Below are 10,291 nucleotides of genomic sequence, written 5' to 3' on the forward strand. Positions count from 1 at the left end.
AAAGGCGTTCCCATAGTGTCGTAACCGACGCAGTGTCTCGTTCCCCTATCTCGGGGAACAAGGGTTACATACGTAACCTGAGACGTTCTTTTAGGTAGCCATAAACCAAATAACAGATGTCCTGTAATCTCTGTGTGTCTGACTTTCAATAAAGGAAGAGAACTGCAGAGGAATCCCCGGAGTTCTCGAAAAGTCACGCTGGCAGATAGGTGGCTATTCTGATGTGCACCCCTTCTGCAATTGTCTATTAACTGCTCATTGCCGTCTGCGTCTCTTTTCTTGCTTGACCATGTTTATTTAATGAAATAAAGTGTCCTGAACCTGACACAGGCTAACCCAGAACCAGCCTCAACCTTGTGTTATGAACACAAAACATTATAAAGTGTATTTTCTATTTTCTATTGATGAATTACTCATTATTGATTTCCAATATACAGTAGGTAGATGTAGGTGCTACGAACCAAAAATAAATCTGTGACACTTAAGAGTTGTTCCCTCCCCCACAGTTAGGCCGAACCACTAATTAATTTCAAAGTCCAACCATTATAGTGTGCTATGTAGCCTCTGCAGCTTGATCAAGTTACAGTCAGTAAGGTGTATGCCAATAAAGTGGTTGCAATTATTAAAACTCCCCGCTGACAATGCTTGCTGCAATATTATAATAAAACGGCAAGTGTAAAAAGGACATGTTGGGTATCAGTAGGGGTACAGATTCAACCGTCCACCTTTCCATCTTTATCTGCTTATCCGGTATTGGGTCACGGGGGAAGCAGCTCCAGCAGTGGACCCCAAACTTGTCTTTACCGAGCCACATCAACCAGCTCCAACTGGGGGATCCCGAATCATTCCCAGACCAGGTTGGAGATATAATCCCTCCACCTGGTCCTGGGTCTTCCCCGGGGTGTCCTCGCAGCTGGACATACCTGGACCACCTCCGTAGGAAGTCCCCCAGGGGGAATCCTTACCAAATACCTGAACCACCTCAACTGGCTCCTTTTGACGTGAAGGAGCAGCGGCTCTACTCCGAGCTCCTGATGGATGACTGTGCTTCTCACCCTATCTCTAAGGGAGACGCCAGCCACCCTCCTGGGGAAACCCATTTTGGCCGCTTGTACCCTGGATCTCGTTCTTTCGGTCATGACCCAGCTTTAATGACTATAGGTGGGGGTAGGAACCTAAACGGAGCGGATAGATCAAGAGCTTTGCCTTCTGGCTCAGCTCCCTTTTCATCACAACGGTGCGATAGATTGAATGTAACACTGCACCGATTCTCTGACCACCCTTGTCCCTTCACTCGTGAACAAACCTCAAGGTATTTAAACCCCTTCACTTGGGGGTAAGGACTCATTCTCCACCTTATGAGGACACTCAATTGGTTTCCTGCTGAAAACCAATGCCTCAGATTTAGAGGTGCTGATCTTCATCCCAGCCGCTTCACACTTGGCAGCAAAAGGAGTGAGTGCTAGAGGTACCAGGCCCATATCGATATCCTGTCCATAAATGCTACAAACAGGATTGGTGATAAAGCACAGCCCTGGTGGAGGCCAACCCTCACCTGGAACTAGTCTGACTTACTGCCAAGAACCCGAACACAGCTCTCGCGTTGGTCATACAGATATTGGATGGCCCAGAAAAGGGACCCCGCACCCCATACCGCCGCAGCAACTCCCACAGTATCTCCCAGGGGACCCTTTCATACACCTTATCCAGATCCATGTAACACACATGGACTGGTTGGGCATACTCCCATGCTCCCTCCAGGATCCTTGCGAGAGTGAAGATCTGATCCGTTTTTCTACGACCAGGACGGAATCTGCATTGTTGTTCTTCAACCCGAGGGTCAACTATGGGTTGAACCCTCCTTTCCAGCACTTTGGTGTAGACTTTACCGGGGAGGCTGAAAAGTGTGGTACCCCTGTAATTGGCACACACCCTCCGATCCCCCTTTTTGAAGAGGGGAACTACCTCTCGGGTCTACCACTCCGTAGGCACTGTCCAAGACTTCCACACAGTGTTGAAGAGGTGTGTCAACCAAGACAGCCCCTCCACACTCCAAGCTTTCAGCATTTCTGGACAGATCTCTTTAATCCCTGGGGCTTGGCCACTGTGGAGCTGTTGGACTACCTCAGCAACTTCCACCAGGGAAATTGACGACAATCCCCAATCATCCTCCAGCTTTGCCTCTACCATAAAGGACGTACTAGCTGGATTTAGGAGTCCTCAAAGTGTTCCTTCCACCGCCCTATTACCTCCCCAGTTGAGATCAACAGCATGCCATCCTTCCTGTAAACAGCTTGTAGGATTCCTCGCTTCCCCCTCCTGAGGTGGCGAACGGTTTTCCAGAAGCACATCGGTGCCGATCGAAAGTCTTTCTCCATGTTTTCTCCAAACATCTCCCACACCCGCTGCTTTGCCTTTTCACAGCAGAAGCTGCAACCCTTTGGGCCCTTCGATATCTTCAAACTGCCTTTGTACTCTTTCTTCAGTTGGAAGGCTTCCCTGACCACCGGTGTCCACATGTGGGTTACCGCCCCTAGGGGCACCTAAGACCCTAAGAGCACAGCTCCCCGCCGCAGCTTCAGCAATGTAAACTTTAAAAGTTGTCCACTCAGGTTCAATGCCCCCAGCCCCCAAAGGGATGCACAAAAAGCTCCGCCGGAGGTTTGAGTTAAAAGTCTGTCAGACAGGGGCCTCCTCCAGCCATTCCCAACTTATCTGCACTACCTGTTTGGGCTTACCAGGTCTGTCCAGAATCCTCCCCCACCCCCTGACCCAACTCACCACCAGATGGTGAGCAGTTGAAAGCTCTGCCCCTCGCTTCACCCGAGTGTCCAAAACATACGGCCTCAGATCAGATGAAACAACACTAAAATCGCTGACCTTTGGCCTAGGGTGCTATAGTACTATGTACACTTATTAGCATCCCTATGTTTGAACATGGTGTTTATTGTAGACAATCCGTGACTAGCACAGAAGTCCAACAATTGTACTAAAATAAGTAATCTTTTGGAAATTGATGTTAAAGTCTTAATTAAAAAGTTTCTGAAAAATCCAACCTTTAAGTACACCAATGTTCTGACAGAATAAATAATTTATCGTGCATAACTACATATTCTTCCATTAAAATATAGGGGGCATAAGTATGCAAACTCCTATGTTAAATTCCCATAAAGGCAGGCAGATTTTTATTATTAAAGGCCAATTATTTCATGGATCAGGATGCTAAGCATCTTGATAAAGTTCGTTTGGCCTTTGAAATTGAAATAGCCCCCCAGCATCACATAGCCTTCCCCAAACCTAGAGATTGGCATGGTTTTGGATGGTGTAGCGGATATAACACATGCCTCTGAAGTTGGAAATCTGAGTTCAATTCCCTGCATTGAAAGTCATTGAAGAAGGTTGCACATTAATTATTATTAGTATTTAGGTGGCCTGAAGATATTTAGATATATAGCTTGAGGGGACGACCTTAACTAAAGAGCCACATATTGAAAAGAATCAAAATTTCCATAAGATATTTGCATACATTAGAATGAGTCATTAAACAAAAGTGTGACTCCACCTCCTTTCTTCTTCACTCTATTCTCGCTCATAAAACTGAAGTTGACTCGATGAGAACAGCAGCACTATTATAATGGTCTGACCAAGTTTCAGTTAAAAACATAACATCTAGATTGTCATTAATAATAAAAATGATTTTCCTGCCAAAGACCTGACGTTTAGTAAAGCTAGTGTTAGTGTGTTTACATTTTTTGGGACAGGCAGCAGCTGACAAGGAATGGATACTAAGTTTGCTAAATTTGCCGTTAAGTGCTTATTTGCCATTCTTTTTCTATTACCTATCACAAAATAAATTGAGGAAGAATCGAACACATAGGGCCCGAGCTTGTCTTCAAAAGAGTCATGCGTGCCATTATACGTGCAGCTTGGACCCAGCACATATCAGTTAATGCTTGCTGGATTTGGCACACAAGCATCCTTAGTTGGCTGCCATCCTGGCAGAGGTGCCTGGCTTTTACTTTTGGCCGGGGTTGAATGATTGGGGAAGGAAGGGGTGTAAATTTGGTTCCAGCATTTACCCGCTGCTTCATCTGGTCAGTGAACTCCAACATGGGGATAGGGGAAAGAGGGGAAAGGTTAAGTGGTTGGTGAGGGGGTTTGAGCGGTGTTAGACGGGTGTATAGGGGAGTTGAGGTTTTGTGCCTCGGCTCTATGGTCTCCCATGGTCAAATCTTTCCTCAGGTGGGGGATGTGGTGGATCACTGCCTTACTTTGTTGTGTCTTCCTGTTGTTTAGATTTGTCATGTCTTGTGTCCTTGGCAGAGGTAGCAGATGTTTTGCGCAGAAAGTAAAGTAGGTTAGAGGTGAACAGGTTTACGCCTTGCTTGTTAAGGAAAAGTCAATTTGCTTTAAAAAGATGTCTGCAGTCCCAGAAAACATAAAAATTGTCAATGAACAGCAGAGAATGGACGCTACATTCAGTTGAAAGCCATTTGTTTAGTGCCGCCAGTCAGCTGAATCTCTCAGCTCCTCTTCTCACTAGCGGGATAGATAAATAGATAGATAGATGGATAGATGGACACATCTGCACTTAATTCAATTACATTTTATTTACAGTATCAATTCATAACAGGAGTTATCTCAAGACACTTTACAGATAGAGTAGTTCTAGACCCTACTCCAGAATTTACAAGGACCCAACAGTTCTATTAGTTTCCTCCAGAGCAAGCGACAGTGCGACAATGGCAAGGAAAAACTTTCTTTAGGCAGAAACCTTGGACAGACCCAGAATCTTGGTAGGCGGTGTTTGACGAAATGAAGAGTGGCAATAACAGTCACAAAAAATAGTAGTTTGTGGTAGTTCTTTGTAGTAGTTCATGGCATAGCGGGGCACTGTGCGGCAGTACAAGGCACAGCAGGACGTAGTTGGGCACCGCAGATCGTGGCAGGATGTAACATGGCATCGCAGAACATGTAGTGGGACCATGGCAAAAGCTGCAACCATGATTTTGGAGCCTCCTTGATCCAAGGAAACATGCGGGGCAAAAAGAACATAAGGACTCCGGGGAATGACTCCCCAGAGCTAGGTTAGTAACAGGTATTTCTGGGACATTTTTTTATATTATTTTATATTATTTATATTTTTATATTATTATTATAGCAGGTGTGCCGGGTTAGGCGAATGCTGCAAATCCTCACTCCCTAACTTTTTTCAAGTCAATTTAATTCAATTTAATAGAGGTGCTCAGTGCATAATGGGAAGTCCCCCCAGCCTTCTAGGTCTATAGCGGCGTAACTAAGGGATGGTTCAGGATTTTTCTGAGCCGGCCCTAACTATAAGTTCTATCCAGCCCTAACTATAAGCTACTCTCAAATTTGGAGACGGTGTCTGCTTCCTGAACCCAAACTGGAACTCGGTTCCACAGGAGAGGAGCCTGATAGCTGAACGCTCTGGCTCCCATTCTACTTTTAGAGACTCTAGGGACCACATGTAACCCTGCATTCTGGGAGTGCAGTGCTCTGGTGAGGTAGTAAGGTAATATGAGCTCTTTAAGATAAGATGGTGCCTGACCCTGAAGAGCTTTGTAGGTGAAAATAAGGATTTTAAATTCTATTCTGGATATTACAGGAAGCCAATGCAGAAATGTTAAAACAGGAGAGATGTGATCTCTTTTCCTGGTTCCTGTCAGAACACATGCTGCAGCATTCTGGATCAGCTGAAGAGTCTTTATGGACTTTTTTGATTAGCCTGATAATAAGGAATTGTATTAATCCAGCCTAGAAGTAACAAATGCATGGACTAATTTTTTGCATCATTTTTAGACAGGATATTCCTGATTTTTGCAATGCTACGTAGGTGAAAAAAGGTGGTCCTTGAAATTTGCTTAATGTGAAAATTAAAGGATGTGTCCTGATCACAGATAACTCCAAGATTCCTCACAGTGGTGCTGGAGGCCAGAATGATGCCATCCTGAGTAACAATCTCTTTGGATAATGCGTCACGGAGGTGCTTGGGCCCCAGAACCATAACTTCAGTTTTATCTGAGAAAATTACAGGTTATCTAGATATTAATATAGAAGGCACATTTGAAGTTTAGCTAACTGATCAGTTTCATCCAGCTTGTTTGATAGATATAATTGAGTATCATCTGCATAACAATGAAACTTTATGGAGAGTTTCCTGATAATATTGCCTAAAGGAAGCATATATAAAGTGAACAGGATTGGACCGAGCACAGATCCTTGTGGGACTCCATGAATAACTTTGGCGTGCATGGAGGATTTATCATTAACATGTACAAACTGAGATCGATCTGATAAATAAGACTCAAACCAGTTTAGAGCAGTTCCTTTAATGCCAATTAAATGTTCTAATCTCTGTAATAAGATATGATGGTCAATGGTATGAAATGTAGCACTAAGATCTGATTACACCAGTACAGAGGTAAGTCCTTTGTCCGATGATATTAGGAGGTCATTTGCAATTTTCCCAAATGCTGTCTCTGTGCTATGAATACCTCTAAAACCTGACTGAAAATCCTCAAATAAGCTGCTGCTATGCAGAAAGTCACACAGCTATTTGGCAACTGATTTCTCAAGAATCATTGAGAGAAATGGAAGGTTGGATATAGGTCTATAGTTGGCTAAAACATCTGGCTCAAGGTTGGGCTTTTTCAGAAGAGGTTTAATTACAGCTACTTTAAAGCACTGTAGTACATAGCCTGTTACTAAAGACAGATTGGTTATATTTAGTAGAGAAGTGTTGACTAAGGGTAAAACTTCTTTAAGTAGCCTAGTCGGGATAGGGTCTAAGAGGCAGGTTGATGGTTTAGATGAAGAAATAATTGAATTAAATTGATAAAGATCAAGTAAAGCAAAGCAGTATAAAAACATACATCTGGTTTTACAGCTGTTTTGAAAGGTTCTTGAATTTAGAGATAAGTCAGGTAAAGGCAGGTCTTGGTGAATTTTGCTTCTAACAGTTATAATTTTATCATTGAAGAATCTCATAAAGTCATTACTACTAAGAGCTATGGGAATACTTGGCTCAATAGAGCTGTGGCTTGGCTACAGTTCTGAAAAGAAACCTGCGGTTGTTCGTGTTTTCCTCTATTTCTGACGAGTAGTACCCGGCGGCTCTGGCATTACAGAGGGCCTTCCCAGAAGTTTTAAGACTATCTCGCCAAATTAAACAAGAATTTTCCAGTTTTGTGGAACGCCAAATTTTTTCAAGTTTCCGCAATACTTGCTTTAATTTAAGAGTTTAAGTGCTATATCATGGACTTAACTGTCTTGGTTTGTTATCTTTGTTTTTAGAGGGGCAACAGCGTTGAGTGTAATTTGCAGCGAGCCTGCTGCACTATCAACAAAATGATTGATTTGGGAGGGACTGAAATTAGCATAGAACTCCCCCGTTACTTTGTGACTTGGTAATGAATTAAAAGCTGATGGAATCACATCCTTAAATTTAGCTACAGCACTATCAGATAGACATTTTGTATAGAAGGTTTTCCCTAATGGCGTGTAGTTCAGCACTATAAAACTCAAAAGTTATCAAACAGTGGTCAGATAAAAAGGGATTCTGTGGGAACACTATTAAATGATCAATTTCAACACCATATACCAGAACAAAATCGAGGGTGTGGTTAAAACGGTGAGTCGATTTATGAACACTTTGAGAGAAGCCAATAAAATCTAATGGAGAGAAAAACGCAGTACTAAGGCTATCATTGTCATCGTCCACGTGAATATTAAAATCCCCTACAATAATAACTTTGTCCGTTTCTAGCACTAAATTTAACAACAGCTCTGCAAATTCAGATAAGAATTTAGAGGGAGCGGACAGTGTTATTTGCGGTACAATGTTCTTCACGGTTGAGTGTGCTGCCACAATATCCTGGATTCTTCGGGTCAAGTCAGACACCACGTCTTTAGGAAAACAGAATATTTTGGTGTTTTTACTGCCTTTTAAATGTTTAACAGCGGAGTCACCCACAATCAGGGTTTGAGGCCCAGTTGTTAGCTTTCCCTCTAGCTTTGTACTTTTTGAATTGCTTAATTCTGTGGACGGATGAAAGCTGAATCTTTCTTTTTGGGTCTAGGGGCCGCAGACAGTTTGTCCGATGACCCCCATGCACTGATTTCAAGCCATAGTACACTGTGAAGATAGTAAAGCACGGTGGTGCAAAAATCCCTGTGTTATGGGGATGTTTCTCACAATGTGGTGTTGGGCCTATTTATCGCATACTAGGGATCATGGATCAGTTTCAATACATCAAAATACTTGAAGAGGTCATGTTGCTGTATAATGAAGAGGAAATGCATTTGAAATGGCTCTTTTTTACAATACACTACCCCAAAACACACCAAAAACCAAGCAAAGTCTTGGTTTCAGATGAACAAGGTTGATGTTATGGAGTGGCCAGCAAATCCCCGGACCTCAATCCCATAGAAAACTTGTGGGGTGACATGGTAAATACTGTTTCTGAGACAAAACCCAATGATGCTTTGTGTGACGGTAGAGCACAAACTTGATAATTTTTGGTCATGTTTTCATTTGGAATTGGATGTGCAGTGTTCCCAATTCATTGATATTATGGAATTAAAAGCTATTCTTAGGATTTTGAGCAACAGTCCCTTTTTTATAACAACTGTTTGTGGCTGGATTCTTTTTGTAGGATCAGTACCCCTCACTTCTAATACTTTTAACACAAACCAGAATACTTATAATAACCCATTGAAGTAGTATAGAAGTCAGGAGAAAAGCTGCACAGACCTGTTCACCCAACCTGTTGGTTCTAATAAACTTTTCATGTTTGAGTACATATGACATCTACATTTATATGTAAGTCTTTGTTAGCTTTTTGCCTGCAAATTGTGGCTTTGCGTTTGGATTGCAAGAATGCTCTGAGGATCTTTAACGATGAAGAGTAGGGAGTAACTTAAACCTGCAGCCACAATCAAGGTGCAACCGCAATCAAAGAATATCTGCAAGGTGAGAAAGCACGACTTTGGGGAAGATGTTAAGTTAGGAACGTGTTGATGGGACATGCACACAGATGGAGTAAGAGAGGGGCAAGGTGTCCCATATGAAGTCCCCTTGCAGTCTAAATCTATAGCAGCATAAATAAGGACTGTTTCAAGGCAAACCTGAGCCAGCCCTATCTACTAATACACTTTATCAAAGAATAGAATTTTAAGGTTACTCTTAAATGTGGAGACAGCGTCTGCCTCCCAAACCAACTGAAAGGTTTCACTAAAGAGAAGTTTGTTAGATGAGGGCTCTGGCTCCTATTCTCCTTTTGGAGACTTTAGGAATCAAAAGTAACTCTGCATTCTAGGAGTGAAATCTTGGTAGGAAAATAGGGTACTATGAACTCTTTACAATTTGACGTTGACTGCCCATTAAGAGATTTGTTGTTGAGGAAAAGGATTTCCTTGTCAGTTATGGATTTCATAGGGAGCCAGCTAACTGGATAGTCCTAAGGGACTTATTGGAGCAACGTGATGATAAAGAATTACAATGGTGCAACTACATGGACTAGTATTCTGCATCTTTTTATGGACAGGATGAGTGTTTTTGCAATGTTACGCACATTAAATTGGCAGTCCTTGATGTTTGTTTAACAATGTTTTTCTGAGTTTAACATCAGAAAATTGCACACACCCTTGTACAAAACATGACTAATTGTAACATTCATGGAGGATTCCTTGTTAACAAGAATACACTGAGATCATGAACACACCAAAGTCAGAAGAACAAATTCCCAAGTCAGGGAAATGGTACCATAAGAGAAGTATGTGAATGCCTTGATAGAGGTCTTTGCTCTAAAGCCCAGTTCAGACCAAAGATTTGTAACAGGACATTAAGTTAATTTGTTAACTTAGGTTTGGGCGCAGGGCCACACCTAAACCATGCCTCTAATCACCGGGCAAACCTATATATACCATGTTACACAGCAGCCTGTTATCTCTGATTGCTTGACGCAAGTTGGACGAGCCTTCCACGTACTCAGTCATGGATCTTGAGATAGAACAACTTACCAGACGTCGACAACGATCTAAACAATGATCTCTTCGAAACTGAGTATGTTCCAGCCACGCCGCAACAGTCGTTATCCCATCTCATGTCTTGTCGGCGCCGCTTGTGGTCCATGTCACCGTGCCTCGGTTGAAGCCGCAACCACTGAACCTCCAGAACTCCCGGGTCCCCCACCAGGGTAGGCCTCGGCCAGCAGGGTCACAAATTATGTCACTGGTCCTCAACTGCCATAGTATGCTTCACCAGCTC

This window comes from Etheostoma cragini, chromosome 11 (genome assembly GCF_013103735.1).
Source record: "Etheostoma cragini isolate CJK2018 chromosome 11, CSU_Ecrag_1.0, whole genome shotgun sequence".
NCBI lineage: Eukaryota > Metazoa > Chordata > Actinopteri > Perciformes > Percidae > Etheostoma > Etheostoma cragini.